We start from the raw sequence: 14,774 nt of genomic DNA, 5'->3' as shown, positions 1-14,774 counted from the left end.
GAAGCACAGCCCACGCACATGGCAGGCAGGGAGGTCGCAGGTGGAGGCAGAGCCTGGCCCGTGCAGGAGACACGCCAAGGAATGGCCAATGACACCCAGGAAGCGGGCAGGTCGGAGCGCCTGGGGGAGGCGCGGGGGCGCGGGGCTAGCAGGTGCTCAGTGGACAGAGGTCAGCGTGCGGGGCGCCTCCCCCACAGCCCCTGGCCACAGGCCCTGGACGTGGTGCAGCAGAGTGCCCCTGGCGTCGCCCTCGGAGCATGAATCCGTGGTTGGAGTGGCCGAGCGCCAGACCCCAGGCAGCGAGGCAGCGAGGCTTCGTGGCTTCACGTCCTGTGGGAGGGCACAGAGGCAACCGGCATCTGCTAAAGACACAATGTCTCCTGGGCCCCAAATGGTCCTGATGTGCCGGAGCCGAGGATGGGGAAGGTGAGGCAGGCTCCGGAGCAGCTGCAGGGCACGTATGGCAGCGCTGGTGCCGGGAACCCGCGGGGCACAGGCACGGTAGAGCTGTGGCCTGGGGTGAGGCCAGGGCCCCCCATCGGGCATGTGCAGGTGGTGGTTCCTCCAGGAGACCGGCAGGGACAGGCATTCGAGGACACTCATGTGACGGTGAAGAAGGAGAGGCCAGGGCAAGCGGGCTCTGTGGGGTGGGCGACTGCTCTGGTGTCCGACTCTGGAGCTCTTGCTGGCTCCCCGGCACCCCTGGGGCATTGCTGCTGCCCGGCCTTGGCCTGAGGCCTGAATGTCGGGAGGCCCTTCCACTCCGCCCAGTCCAGATCCCGTACATCTGTCAGCCGAGACCCCAGAGCCCCGTGCTCCTCCTTTGTGATCGCAGCCCCGGCCCCGCCATACGTCCTCAGCCATCTGGGAAATTGCCAGCACCCCGCCCACCCGGGGCCGCAGCTTCAGGACGCCTTGTGCAGCTGCACCTGCGCCAACACTTGGCTCCAAGACTGGCGGTGGAAAGTCCATGCCCCTGTGCTCGCAAGATGGATGGAGAAATCAGCTGGGCCCGTTTCCATCATCTCATCCAGGAAGAGCGAGTCCTGCCTTTCCCTGAGAGCAAGCAGGGCCTGGTGTCCTCACTGCTGTCCCACTGGTGTCCTTGCTGACGTCCCTCGCCTGGTGAGAGGAGCCCTTTGCTTTGCTGGGTTTAGGGATGGACGGTGCACATGAGGGATGTGCTGAAGGGTCGAGCGGCTGTCGGCCGATGGGAGGGCCCCGGCCCCACCACCCCAGGGGCTCATGAGGGCTCCAACTGAACCCTGACCCTGACCCTGCTGCCTGCAGAGCCTGCCCACACCTGCCTTTGCAGCATGAAGAATCAAGAAACACTGCATGTTGTTTAGGAATTTGGGGGAAACACGCCTGGGGAAGGCTGGTGGCAGGCCCTTCTAGAGGAACCAGCTTCACCCACATCCTCTGTGCTTGCAGTGAGGACACTTGCTGCCTTTACAACCTCCCGTTAGGGCCACTGGGCGGCTCAGGTCACAATCTCAAGGTTCATGGGCTCAAGTCCTGCCTTGGGCTCTGTGCTGACAGCGCGGAGTTGGGATTCTCTCTCTTTCCCTCTTTCTCAGCCCCTCCCCTGCTGGCTCGCTCTCGAAATACGAAAATAAACATTAAAAGTAATAAAAAATATATAAACCTCCTGTCAGAAGCTGTTCCTCACATTCAGGCCATGTCCGTGTCGTGTCTGCATAGGCGTGGTCGCCACAGGAAACCATGCGGCTGCCGAGGCCCCCCTGCCTCCCGGGCCCTGCAGAGTTCACCACGTGCTCGCTTCCTTCCCTGAGGCGCGAATGCTCTCGCAGAATCGCTACTTGCTGTGGTCTTTTTCTCGACCACGTTTCTGACTCATCCTGATGCGGAGTTTGATGCAGACATTCTCACTGCCCTGACTGTCCCTGCCGAGAAGACACTGCCAGTGTCACCTCCAGTTTCCCAACATTGTCCTGTGGAATAGTTTGGGAAACGCTTAGCCAGGGAGGAGGCAGGGGTTCCTCATGCAAGGTGTCAGGGATCCTTGACTTTGGCAAGCAGACACGGAATTGCAGCTGTGCGTGCAAGTGCGTGCCCAGGTGTGTGCACAGGTGTACATGCAGGTGTGCGCCCAGGTGTGGGCTCAGGTGTGCATGCAGGTGCTTCTCAAGCAGCCATGTCAGTGTTTACCTGGAGGCGGTCAGTCTTCATGAGTCACCTCCTCCACAGGAAGCCCCCAAACCACAGAAGATTCTCTGACAGCTTATCTGAGATACTAGTTCCGAGGTAGGGGTAAAGTGGCCTAAGGAGCGACCTGAAAGCACGTGACCTCGGAAGGGGGTCCTTGAGCCAAATCTGCGGTGTGTGTGGCTACAGTGCAAACCCGTCAAGACGTTACGCAGGGGCCTGTGTTGCCCAGTGGCTTCCGCAAGTTTAGGAGAACTGAGGACCGTGCAGCGTGGCCCTGTCCAGACCGAGTCCATACCCAGTCCAGATCGGTTGGGGATGGGGCCCAACGGCTAGTGTCTCGAACAAGCTGTCAGGTCACGTAGCAGCTGCTGCTGGTCCGGGAGCATGCGTGAGAGACAGCAGTCCAGCCCACGGTGCCCTCGCTGGGCCTTCGCTCACTGCACGTGTAACCCCAGATGGCGAAGATAGAAGTCTCTGAGCCAGGAACAGAGTTGGGAACAGCTATTGCTGCTGTACTGGGCTCCAAGGACCACTGGACAGCATCTCCAAAAGAGACCTCTGGTGGAGAAGGCAGCCCCCGGGACAGATTGCAGCCACGGGGGTGTGCACACCCAGCCAAGAAGGTGCTGTCGTGGGACCTTTGGTTCCATTTTATACATGCGTGTCATGCGTGTGTTGGCCAGAGAGTTTGAAGCTACTGGTGTAAGGAAGAGGGTTCAGGAGGGCAGAAAGTGGGTGCTTCCTGGGGCAGGGGGTGGCCATGGGGCCCCGGGAGCAGCTGGGGGAGCTCAGGAGACCCTGGCTTCCAGCACCTTCTGCCCCGACTGGACACCAGGTGGTCACCATGGTGACTGTCCAGAGCAGAGAGGGAGGCTGGGTGCTTTTCAGGGAGTGCCCACATGTCCCGTCTGGACTAGGGTGCCAGGGCGCAATCTGCACACTGGGGGAAACACCAGGTGCCAATGCAAAGCCATGGAGCTGGAGTCTGTTTTGAGTACCCAGGTTACTTCATGATTTATGAATAAAATAAAGTGAGATCTGGAGAAGTAACCCCAGAACTTAGCGTCCTACACTGGGGAGGTGCGGTGGGCATGGGGAGAGAAGAGAGCGTTTACGAACAAAGGGCTGCCTTACTGGAAAATGAGAAGTGTTTGAAAGGGGGGCGGTCACTTCAAGCGATGCGCAGAGACCTGGCGTGCCCGTGGGAGTGACCCGTGGGAGGCACTTCTACGGCCGTGCGCTGCTAGCCCAAACCCGCTTTCAGGGTGCCAGAGTTGCCTCAGCACGTCTCCCTCACATGGGGAGCTGGACAGTGTTTTGAGATGTGTTTCCTCACCTAGATTCCTTTCCTTCCCTCGAAATGGACTCCAGCGTCTCAGGATGGATCACAGTGGCCCGGAGGACAGAATCGGCCTGCGCGTCTTTCTGACGTTGTACAAAAGCCAGGGCCCTTATGAGAATTCTTTTTGCCAAGAAGGGAAAAGGAAGGCAAATTTGCAAAATGAGGCAGAAGCGAGAGAGCAGGCAAGAAGGAGGTGGCTGGTGGGCCGGGGGACAGTGTGCGGCACCCTCACAAAGGGCCCCACGTCCCCGTGGAGTAATGACTCGGGACACTGGCCGTGACCTGCACACCGGGCGGAGAGGAGAAAACCCCAGGAACAAGAACACTCCCAGGAGTCTGGTGGATGGAAATGGCCTGAAGATAGGCCCGCTGCAGGCAATGGACGCCCGGTCTCAGCCCCCGGCCCGTGGGCCAGGGATCCTGCCATTCTCAGGGACGGCGGGGTGCTGCCTGGAGAGCAGGGCGGCGCGGGCACTCCCTTCCCGGGGCCAGGCTCGCCTCCGAGTTCTTTTGGTAATTGCCGTTTTCCCGCCAAACCTTTACCTGAAATGTGAAAACCAGACATGCGTCGTAGAGAAAGGAATACGCGACGTCAACGGACAAAGACGGACACAACCTGGTAGGATCAGAGTGGGGCGCAATCAGAAATGACAGTTGGGTGACAGTTGGCAAGATGCCGGGCCTCACTCATGGTTTGAGGTGGTGAAGCCTGAGCCGGCCAGCTCTTACGTTGCTCTAACGTTGCTGTGCCTTCAGCGAGGCCACGCGCCCTCCATCAGCGAAGCTGGGACCCTGTCAGCCTTGGCACCAGCACTGGGAGCCAGAGCGAGGCCGCGGGGGGAGCGGGCCGGGCACGCTCCGCTGGGGTCGTCACCTCCATCTGTGCCGCAGACTTAGTCCTGACCGCGCTCTGCATTGCCACCCGACCCCACAGACCTCCAGAAGTTTCCTGCCGCAGCACCACAAGAGCGAAATTTCATGGCTGCACGAAGGAGAGTGGACGACGCCCTTTTTCAGATTTCCAAGTCCACGCCTCTTCCACAGTCTTTTCCAGAATCTGAAGAAATGAGAGGGCCATCCGTGCGAGCTGACATTCTCCCTCCTCTCACAAAAGGAAAGCAGCAGGTGTGTGGAACATGAGTGTCTCTTCGGGTTTTGATCTCACACGCTCCCATGACGTTTTGTGGGACCACAAACAACTCCGTGGCACTGCCATGAGTCTTGAGTGGCAGGCACCGAAAACCCACAGCTCCACTTCTTCTCCCGGGTATCTTTGACCCACTTAGCAATTCCAAACTACCTGCATTTGCCATTTATGGCAGAGTCTAATTGCACATCGCTTAATGCTGGTGGTTTTTGATTGTCTTCTGTACATATTCTGGTCCGACCCCCACAGCTGGACCAAATCCCCAAGAATTGAAACCCCCAGAGGGGGAGACAAGGCTGAGGGTGCCGCTCTTTGCCAGGCCACTGAGGTGACCGAGTATGCCTGTCCCTGTCCTAGGTTGAGGAATGGCATGGCAACTTCATTAGGCCCAGACCCTCGCTTCTCCCATCTGGTCGGCTCCGGCCTCGGCGCACTGCCCGGTGAACCTGCTGGGCTCGGCCCACATCAGGTCGGCTCACGCCCAGAGGCTACGTGCTGTGTCCGTTCCTGCCCCTGTCCTGCCACACCCTCCCATTGCAACAGGGGTTTTAAAAAATATAAGCCAGGGGCGCCTGGGTGGTTCAGTCGGTTGGGCGTCCGACTTCGGCTCAGGTCATGATCTCACGGTTTGTGAGTTCGAGCCCTGCGTCAGGCTCTATGCTGATAGCTCAGAGCCTGGAGCCTGTTTCGGATTCTGTCTCCCCCTCTCTGTGCCCCTCCCCTGCTCCTGCTGTGTCCCTGTCTCTCTCAAAAAATAAATAAACATTAAAAAAATTAAAAAATATATATATAAGCCATTTAACCTAAAGGCACTGCCAGTGGCCACAGAAGGGACCCTGGCAGCAGCCACAGGCGTGGTGACACTGGAGAGAACACTTGTGCCCACACTCGTGCCAAGGAATAAATACGTGAGCACCTCCTCTTCCAGGAGGACCTCCACCAGCAGGTAGTGGGGGCGGGAAAGAGAAAGCCGCCACTGTTGGACACTAAACCAGAGGGGATAGTGTGAGCATATGGCAGCATAGCCAACCCTGAGTCGTCTGGCCAGACAGACTCCCATTTCTCCCGGGAGAAATGTTTTCACCTTGCTGAGGGAGCCCACGCAGCAAGTGTCCTGCGTGGTCTGGCACCAACCATACTCGGGAGGCTGGTGGGCATTCCAGCTCCTGGGTACCGGCTGGCTTGCAGCCCTAATGTCGCCTCCTCCGTGCTGCTCATCCACATCTTCCGATTTACTTAAAGTCAGCAAACTCTTTCTCTTGCATGGGACAGTCTGTGTGGACTTGCAGACCAACCGCCAGGGCACAGCCTGAGAACGGCCCTCTGTAGAGAAGTGTGCACGCCAGAGAGCATTGGGCTGTTCCCAGAGACATGCAACAGAACCCGTGGAGGGAACAGAGGAGCAGAAGCAGCTGGCTGGAGACCCAGATAGTGCTCTGTGTGACGGGGAACCCAGAGGTGTCTGCGCTGGAACATCAGAGCGGAGGCTGCCTGCTGGAGGGCAGGATGATGCCCCAAAGGTTTTGTGGGAAGGACTGTGTCCCCAGCTGGTCTAATCCAGTGACTGGTGTCCTATAAGAAGAGGGACATTTGAACAGAGGCAGCGGGACCTACAAAGGGAAGAAGGCAAGTAGCAGAGAGGGGGTGATGGGACACCACGGCCCACTGTCAGTCCGGAGGAGGCTGGAAGAGGCAGGAAGAACTCTCCCCTAGAGCTTGCAGAGGGATAGCTGGCCAGGGACGCCTCCATCTGGCACCCTGGCTGGCCTCTAGCCCTGGGAGGAACTAGATTTCTGTTGTTCTACGCCGCCTGGTTTGTGGTGCCTTGCTTCCGTGGTCCGGGGACACTGACACAGGTTTCTTGTGCCGGCTCAGGAATGAGGACTCGCTCTGGTGTGGCTGCAGGGCTTCGTGAGACACTGTGTAGCACGACCAGGGACAGCCCTTGGGCCGGTCCCCTGCAGGCCCAGCTGGAGAAGCCCCGCCCACCCCATGTGGGTCTGAGGCTGTGGGACCTGGCACCTGTGCTGCCCTAGGTGGGGCGGGGCTTCGGGCGGGGCGGGCCTTCCCGGTGAGGAAAGGGCCTCGGCCGGGGCGGGGCTTGGGAAGGGGGTGGGGCTTGGCCTGGAGTGGGCGGGGCTTCGCGGGGCGGAGCGAGGCCCCAGTAGGGGCCGGGCTTAGGGCTGAGCGGGACCTGGGATGGGGGAGGGACAGTGGCGGGGCCTCTAGAGGCGCGGGGCTTGGGACGGGGCTTCGGGTGAACGTGGCAGGGCTCGGATGGGGTCTGGGCCTCGAGCAGAGGCGGGGCCAGGGTGGGGTGGGGCGGGGCCGGGGTCAGGAGACCGGGGGACCCCAGGTCCCGGGGCCGGTGGGCCGGGCCTCCTTGGGGCTGCTCCGCGCGTCAGCCCCCCCAGACCAGAGCCCGCGGCAGCCGACCCGCAGGTGAGCGCAGGCAGGCGGACGGTGAGCGCGGTCGGCGCTCTGGTTGACCGGGTCCCCCCAGCTTGGCCAGGACGCCCCTATGCTTCTGCCGCCTTGCCCCCCCCACCACCCCAGGCAGGCGGTTTAGGAAAAGTTAGACCCAGTGACAGAGCCCAAAGTTGTGCGTTTCTGCGGGTCGAAGTGTGTGCGCGGGGAGGTAGGTACATGGGCGGTGGCGGACAAATGAGCAGGGAGACGATGAACGTGAGTAGAAGGTCAGAGGCGGACAGAGGACGGTGCGCGCCCGCGGATGGACAGGGATGGGTGACAGGTGGACGGCAGACGGCGGCCTGCGAGCACGCGGCCTGCGTATGTACGCCTAGCCGCTGACCTCTGGGCCCCTGCGCACCACTCACCGCGCGCACAGCACGCTCGCGGCTGACCCGGGGCTGGCTTGGGCTGAGACAGCCAGCACTGCGCCCAGGAACTCGCATTAGAGATTCTCACGTTCCTCGTTTTAGAGTGGGCCGTGTTGCGGCTGGTGGTCAGCGTCAGAGCCGGGGGGGGGGGGGTGGGGGCGGGGAGGGCGGGGCGTCTGGGAGGCCGGGTCCTGGACCGTAGTGGGGTATAGCTGGGTCTCCGTCCATCCGCTCGGAGGCCTGAGGCCGCAGGGGCGGGGCGGGCAGGTGGGCGGGGCCGCAGGAGCAGGAGGCTGGCTTGCGCCTCCGGTGCAAAGTTGTGATTCCTGCTGTGTATAGACTGTCCCTTGCGGCGTGAATTAAACCTCTTGGAATTAAAAATGAAAATCATTAAACACTGGTTAGAAGCGAACGCGGCATGTGGCTTCACCAGAGTGGGTGTGGGAGGCAGGAAACAAGCCCAGCGCTCCCTCAGCGCAGGCGGAGACTCCCAGGGTTCTCTTCTAGTGAGAACACATGACTAATAGCATCTTACTTTATTATTGTATTTGTGGATTTAAAAAGGCACCTCTATTTCCCTCAATGGCTTAATGCTCAGAGCACTTTTGGAAATCCCTGGGAGTTCTCTAAATGAACTTCAGTGATCTCTGCTCTAGGCCCATGCCAGGCAAGGAATTTTCATTTTGTTCCACAAGGTTTGTGATAAAATGTGAGAGTTAAAAAGAAGAGGGAGGAGGAGCAAGGGGAGAGAGAAAAGCTATTACGAAATAGCAACACTCTGGGCCATCACGTTTCCACCTCAGCTTCAGTGATGTTGGACATTTGCTCCTCCTTTAGCCAATGTGCTAGTGCAGGCTGCTGTGCAGGGTTCAGATACCTGCTGCTCGAATTCTGGTCCCTGGTCAGGGTTCAGGTTGGTCTAGAATTGAGGTCAGGGCTCTCGGCCCTCTCCAACACACGTCACGATCTCTTACCTGCCACAGGAACAGCCACCATCAGTCACGTGTGGGAGGGTGGAAACACCAGTTGGGTCTGGGTCTGTAGCCAGGTCTGAAGAGACAGTTGCTGACGAGGGAGAGGGGCCTCCTGCTCACAGCCTGGGGCTCCAAGACCATTGTCAGCAGGCCTGGTTGGGGGGGCATCCCCACTCACCAGCCCTGCTGGGTCCAGGGACTCTAGTGGCATAATCTACCAGATGCGATGTGGACAGAGTGACACAGGGCAGATGAGTTAGAGGTTCCCTGAGAAACCGTTTTGCATCCTTACTGTCCTGCTGGGGGTTAGGTGGGTTAGCATTCACGTTGTTGTTGCTGCCTGGACCATTGCAAATCGGAGAAAGGGAGAGAACACTGGGCTCTGCTTGGTTATGGGAGGTACCACCCCTCCCCCCAGCCCCACCTGACCTTGACCTGGTGCCCCAGCTCCACTCCCCAGCACAGCATCTCTCAGCACCAGCAGGAGTAGCCCCCGAAACGGGTCTGCTCTCCACTGGTTTCCAGTTTGGCTCCATTGTGGCCTTCTTTTCCTGCGTCCCCAGCAGGACAGGTCTCAGCTCTTTGAGCCAACAGCCCCGGTGACACCCACACAGGCCCCCAGGTCCTGGGCTGCTCCACGGCGCAGCCCGGGCTGGCCTGCTGAGGGCATTTCCTTTCTCCACAGCAGATTCCTCATCAGCCAAAGGAGCTCGTTAGAGGGGACAGTTCGCCGCTGCTGTGGGGAGTCTTCTCTCCTGTAAGGACACCAAAGAGGAACGGAGCACACGCTGGAGGCAGGCAGTGTCGGCAGAGAGGAGTCTCACACCCACGCGGGGCAGCAGCGGCAGGGCAGCAGGTGGGCCTGGGGGCTGCTACCCCTCTGAGGCCAGAGCCTCGGGTTCCTGCAAGCAAGCTCTGGATGCAGGCCTGTGGGTTTTGAACGTTGGCAACGTTCTTTGCTTTTTGTTTTGTTTTTCCTTCTTAATCTTGGATAGGGCCAACCGTCAGTTTCCAGCCTTCATACTAGGAGACGTTTTCTGGATTTTTAAAACTAAGATTTTGTTTTATATGTTTATATGGAAATACAGAAAATACCAAAAAAGGGAGACAGTTATTAAGGGAGTCACTGCTTAATAAAACCATATAAAGTAAGAAGGGAAACAGTCCCAAGGTCTCCTTCAAGTCTCTGGTCTGACAGAAGGATGGGGACCGAGGGAGAGAGCAGGGCCAACTTAGGCTGAAATGGTCCCAGAGGCCAGAGCGTGCAGGGCCGAGTGGGCGGAGGTCGGGTTAAAGTAGCAGAGATCTCTTGGGCGTTGGCCCTCAGGTGAGAGCCCAGGTTAGTCACGACCTTTGTCTCTGCAACAGCCGTGCTGAGCCCTGCTTGACTCGTTCCATTTGTCCACGGAACATAATTACTAGTATGACCTCACCCCGTCGAGGACAGACATCTCTCCAAGTAGCTGCTCCCCCATGGTTGGTGCTTACCGCCCTCTTTACCCTTTCCCTTTTGTTTCCTCCCATACATCCTATGTACACGTGTGCTTTTAGTCTTTTCTTGTTCTAAACTGCGTGAGCAGCATACGGTGTCATGTGTGTGCGTGAGGGACGCTCGACTTCACTCATTTTCACAGGTGTTTCTTACTCTGTTGTGGGGTACGCCTCACTGTTTATTGGGACTCCTGACGCTGGACATTTGAACCGTGTTTGGCTGTCAGTGTAAACACTGGTGCTGAGCATGCCCCCCGGGACACACTGGGAAGTGGCATGGCTGGGCAGTAACGTGTGGAGACGCTTCACCTAAGAAAATAATGCCAAATTATCCTCAAAAGTGATGGCATCAATTTTACACCCTACTTGCTGGTCCACAGACTTTCCAATACTTGCTCTCGTCAGACTTCATAAGATTTGCACATCAAGTGAGAATACACTGATTTCTGTCTGTGGCTGGCCTTCATTGGCGTTTCCCTGACAGTTAACGAGACTGAGAATCAAATCCCATGTGCACGTACTGGCAAACCTATGATACTGTCTCTGCCAAACCGTGAGCAGAGCAGACCCTTCCCTTTACTTAATTCTTCTTTACTTTTTGTCGACTCGTGTGAAGAAGTCTTATGTATTTTTTTCATTAGATTTATTCCTAGGTAGTTCACATTTTTTGATCTCTTGCTAAATGGCATTTTGAAACCTTTTTATTGTAGTATCACATACGTACATAAAGGGTGAAAAGACCAGGAGTTCACAGCTTAATGAATTTTCACTGAACCTACACCCAGATCAGGAAGCACAACCTTATCAGCACCCAGAGCCCCCCTCCTGTCCCCCCAACCCCCGTGTCCTCTTGCCCACAAGTAACCACAGGCGAACTGGGTTCATTTGCTCGCTTGGTACTTTATAATAATGGACTCATACAAGATGCAGTCATTTGTGTCAGCTGACTTTTGATCAAAGCAGCGTGAAGGATTGGACCCAACTCTCGCCCGTGGCCATAGACCTGCCTGCCAAGTGTGACTCCATCACACCTTTCCTTTCCTTTCTACCGCAGGGGCACCCAGCAGGTGCCACCGGGGCCATCACCCACACTGCTCCTGTGAGCGTCGCATAAGATGCCTCCTGATGGACATGCACCCTCACCTTTCTCGGGTACATTCTGGGACTGCAGTTGCCGGATCACAGCACTTGTACGCTTGACTTCATAGAAAATGCCGATCAGTTTTCCAAAGAGAGTTTAACATTTCCTGCAGCAGGTATGACAGTTCCAGCTGGACCACATTTTGGCCAACAGTTCTTATTATCAATCCCTTGGTTTTGGGTGTGAAATGGTACCCTACTGTGGTTTAATTTGCATTTTCCTCATTGCTAAAGAAGTTGTGAACATTTCACATGCTTCTTAGCCGTTTGGATTTCTTCTTTAACACAGTTAAACATAGTTCAAGTCTTTTGACAATTTTAACAGAGTTCTTTTTGTTTTACCTATTGATTTGGCATTGTTCTTTGTATATTCTGGATACGAGTTTTTTATTAGATCTACTGTTGGGGTGTCTGGGTGGCCTCGGTCGTTTAAGTGGCCAACTCTTAATTTCAGCTCAGGTCATGATCCCACGGTTCATGGTGTTGAGCCCTGTGTCGGGCTCTGCACTGGCAGCTGGCAGCGCAGAACCTGCTTAGGATTCTCTCTTTCTCTCTCTGCCCCTACCCCCGTCAGAATAAATAAATAAACTTAAAAAGATATATCTACTGTGAATATTTTCCCCAGTCTATAGATGTCTTTTAAACTTGCTTTTGATGAGTGAGAGTTTTAAATTTTGATAAAGAAAGAGAGAAAGAAAACAAAACAAGAAAGAAAGAAAGAAAGAAAGAAAGAAAGAAAGAAAGAAAGAAAGAAAGAAAGAAACGAAGGAAGGAAGGTATAAAGATTGGTAAGAAAGAAATGAAGCTTTCTTTGTTTGCAGATTACATGATTGCCTATGTAGCAAATCTGAAATAGTTGCCAAAAAATTCTGGATTTAATAAGCAATTATAACAAGATTACAGGATACAAGGTCAGTATACAAAAGTCAATCACTTACCTCTATACCAGCAATGAACAAGTGGAGTTTGAAATAAAAAAACATAATATCAGTTACATTAGAACCCCAAAATGAAATACTTAGGTATACACTTAACAAAGTTCATGTGTAAGATCTGCATGAGAAAAACTATAAAACTCTGATGAAAGGTAATCAAAGAACTAAATAAATGGGGAGATAGTCCATGTTGATGAAACGGAATTCACAACGTCAGCATGTCGGTTTTCCCCAGCTGTCTCTATAGATTGAATGCAATCCCGATCAAAGTTCCAGCAAGTTTTTGTGCAGATATTGGCAAGCTGATTCTAACATTTATATGTACAGGCAAAAGACCCCATAGCCAATACACTATTAAGGGAGAAGAACAAAGTTTGAGGACTGGCAGTGTCCAACGTCAAGACCTACTGTAAAGCTACAGTAATCAAGACTGTGTGGTATTAGCAGAAGAATGGACAAATAGATCAATGGGACAGAATACAGAGCCCAGAAATAGACCCCATAAATAAGTGCAGCAGATTAGCATAATGAAAAGATGCTCCACATCACATGTCATTAGGGAATTATAAATTAAAACAAAGAAAAACAACAGTGAGATTCCAGGGCACACCTGTTGGAACAGCCAGAGCCTGATGCTGACAACGGCCGTGCTGATGAGGACACAGGACTGTCATTCACTGCTGGCGGGAAAGGTGCAGCCGCTTTGGAGGACGGTTTGGCAGTCACAACACTAAACATACTCTCACCATACGCCCCAGCAACCATGCTCCTTGATATCGACCCAAATGGGCTGAAAACATGTCCACACAATAATCTGCATGCGCATGTTTATAGCAGCTTTATTCATAATTGCAAAACCCTGGAAACAACTAAGACATCCTTCAGTAGATGAATGGATAAACAGATTGTGGTACACTGGAGGAAACTTACTTATTGCTAAGTGAAAGAAACCAGTCTGAAAGGCTACGTAGTATATAATTTCAAGTATGTGACATTCTAGAAAAGGCAAAACTGTAGACAATAAAAAGGCCGATGGTTGCTGAGAGTTAGTGGGCAGGAAAGACAGAAGCTGTTTAGGGCAGTATCAGTATGATTCTATAATGGTGGACACATGCCATACATTTGCCAAAACCATAGAATGTCCAACACCAAGAGTGAACCCCAACATAAACCATGGACGTTGGGCAATCATGCTGTCAAAGTAGGTTCACTCACTGATTATAGCAAAGGTACCACTCTGGTGCAGAATTTGGATAGTGGGAGGCTGCGTGCAGGTGCAGGGCAGAGGGTATCTGAGAACTTTCTGTACTTTGTGCTCAGTTTTGCTATGAACCTAAAACTGCTCTGAAAGTGAAATCTCCCCCCATCAAGTTTTTTTTTTTTTTAAAGTTTTTATTTATTTATTTTTTTTGGGGGGACAGAGAGAGACAGAGCATGAACGGGGGAGGGGCAGAGAGAGAGGGAGACACAGACTCGGAAACAGGCTCCAGGCTCTGAGCCATCAGCCCAGAGCCTGACGTGGGGCCCAAACTCACGGACCGCGAGATCGTGACCTGACTGAAGTCGGACGCTCAACCGACTGCGCCACCCAGGCGCCCCAAGTTTTTAATTTCTTCCAAAATAATGCTGAAATTTTGACTGAGATGACATTGAATCCATAGATTAGTTTGGAGAACACGCACAGCTTAACAATATTGAGTCACCCAATCCCAGAATATAATGTATACCCAAAGTGTTGGGTCTACTTTATTTATTTTGTAATTTTTTTAATGTTTACTTATTTTTGACAGAACATGCCTGTGGGGGGAGGGGCAGAGAGAGAGGGAGACACAGGATCAGAAGCAGGCTCCAGGCTCTGAGTGGTCAGCACAGAGCCCAATGCGGGGCTCAAACTCACAGACTGTGAGATCATGACCTGAGCCGAAGTCAGTCACTCAACCGACTGAGCCACCCAGGCGCCCCCTGTTGGGTCTACTTTAGATTTTTTAAAGCAGTGTTTTATATATTTTTTTCCTATAGGACTTTGCACATCTAAATTAACTCCCAATAAATTGATATTTTTCATGCTATTTTAAACAATATTAAAAAATTTTTTCCAATAGTTTGTTATATAGAAACATTGATTTTATTGCATAGAGAGAATTGATTTTATTGCATATAGAGAGAATCTGCCACACTTACTAGTTAGTTCTAGTAGATTCCTGTGATGTTCCACATATACAATCACATCTAAGAATAAAGACAGCTTAAGTTCTTCCTATTCAATATTTATGCCTCATAATTTCTTTTTCTTGCCTTATTGCATTGGTTAGAACCTTCTGATTAATGTTGAATAGAAAGGGATTTTCTCCCAACTATTTTGAAAGTTTCAAAATACAGTGAGGCTGTAAAATATACACCCATATCTAAACAGTGTTTACCATTTTGCCATATTTATCCCCCCTCCTTTATCTCTCTCCTGCTCCTGCCCCTCCTCTGCCATCTGAAAGACACACACACATTTTTTTCCTGAACCATTCAAAAGGAAAGTACTGGCATGATCATGCTTAGTAACTCAGTTTACCACCATGCCTCTCCTAAGAAAAAAGATAATCCCCTCCACTATCACAATACCATTGTCACATCTAGCAAAATAACAATGTCTTCTCTAATCTAATATTTGGAACATATATAATCTTCCCCAATTGTGCCCCAAATTGTCTTCATAGCTTTTTCAAAGAAAATAGTTTTATT

The 14,774-nt window shown here is 53.4% G+C and overlaps 1 long non-coding RNA gene across 1 annotated transcript; it reads left to right on the top strand.

Annotated features, from left to right (window-relative positions):
* The first annotated feature begins 6,994 nt into the window (after nt 1-6,994).
* Nucleotides 6,995-11,709, top strand: LOC147584592 (uncharacterized). The gene is made up of 3 exons (XR_015251551.1): nt 6,995-7,103; nt 9,164-9,331; nt 11,021-11,709. It is a non-coding gene; the product is annotated as an uncharacterized LOC147584592 (long non-coding RNA).
* The last annotated feature ends 3,065 nt before the right edge of the window (nt 11,710-14,774 follow it).

Source organism: Puma concolor, chromosome A1, assembly GCF_028749965.1.
Source record: "Puma concolor isolate L17-30 chromosome A1, mPumCon1.1.hap2, whole genome shotgun sequence".
Classification (NCBI taxonomy): Eukaryota; Metazoa; Chordata; class Mammalia; order Carnivora; family Felidae; genus Puma; species Puma concolor.
This window is presented reverse-complemented; position numbering and strand designations above follow the sequence as displayed.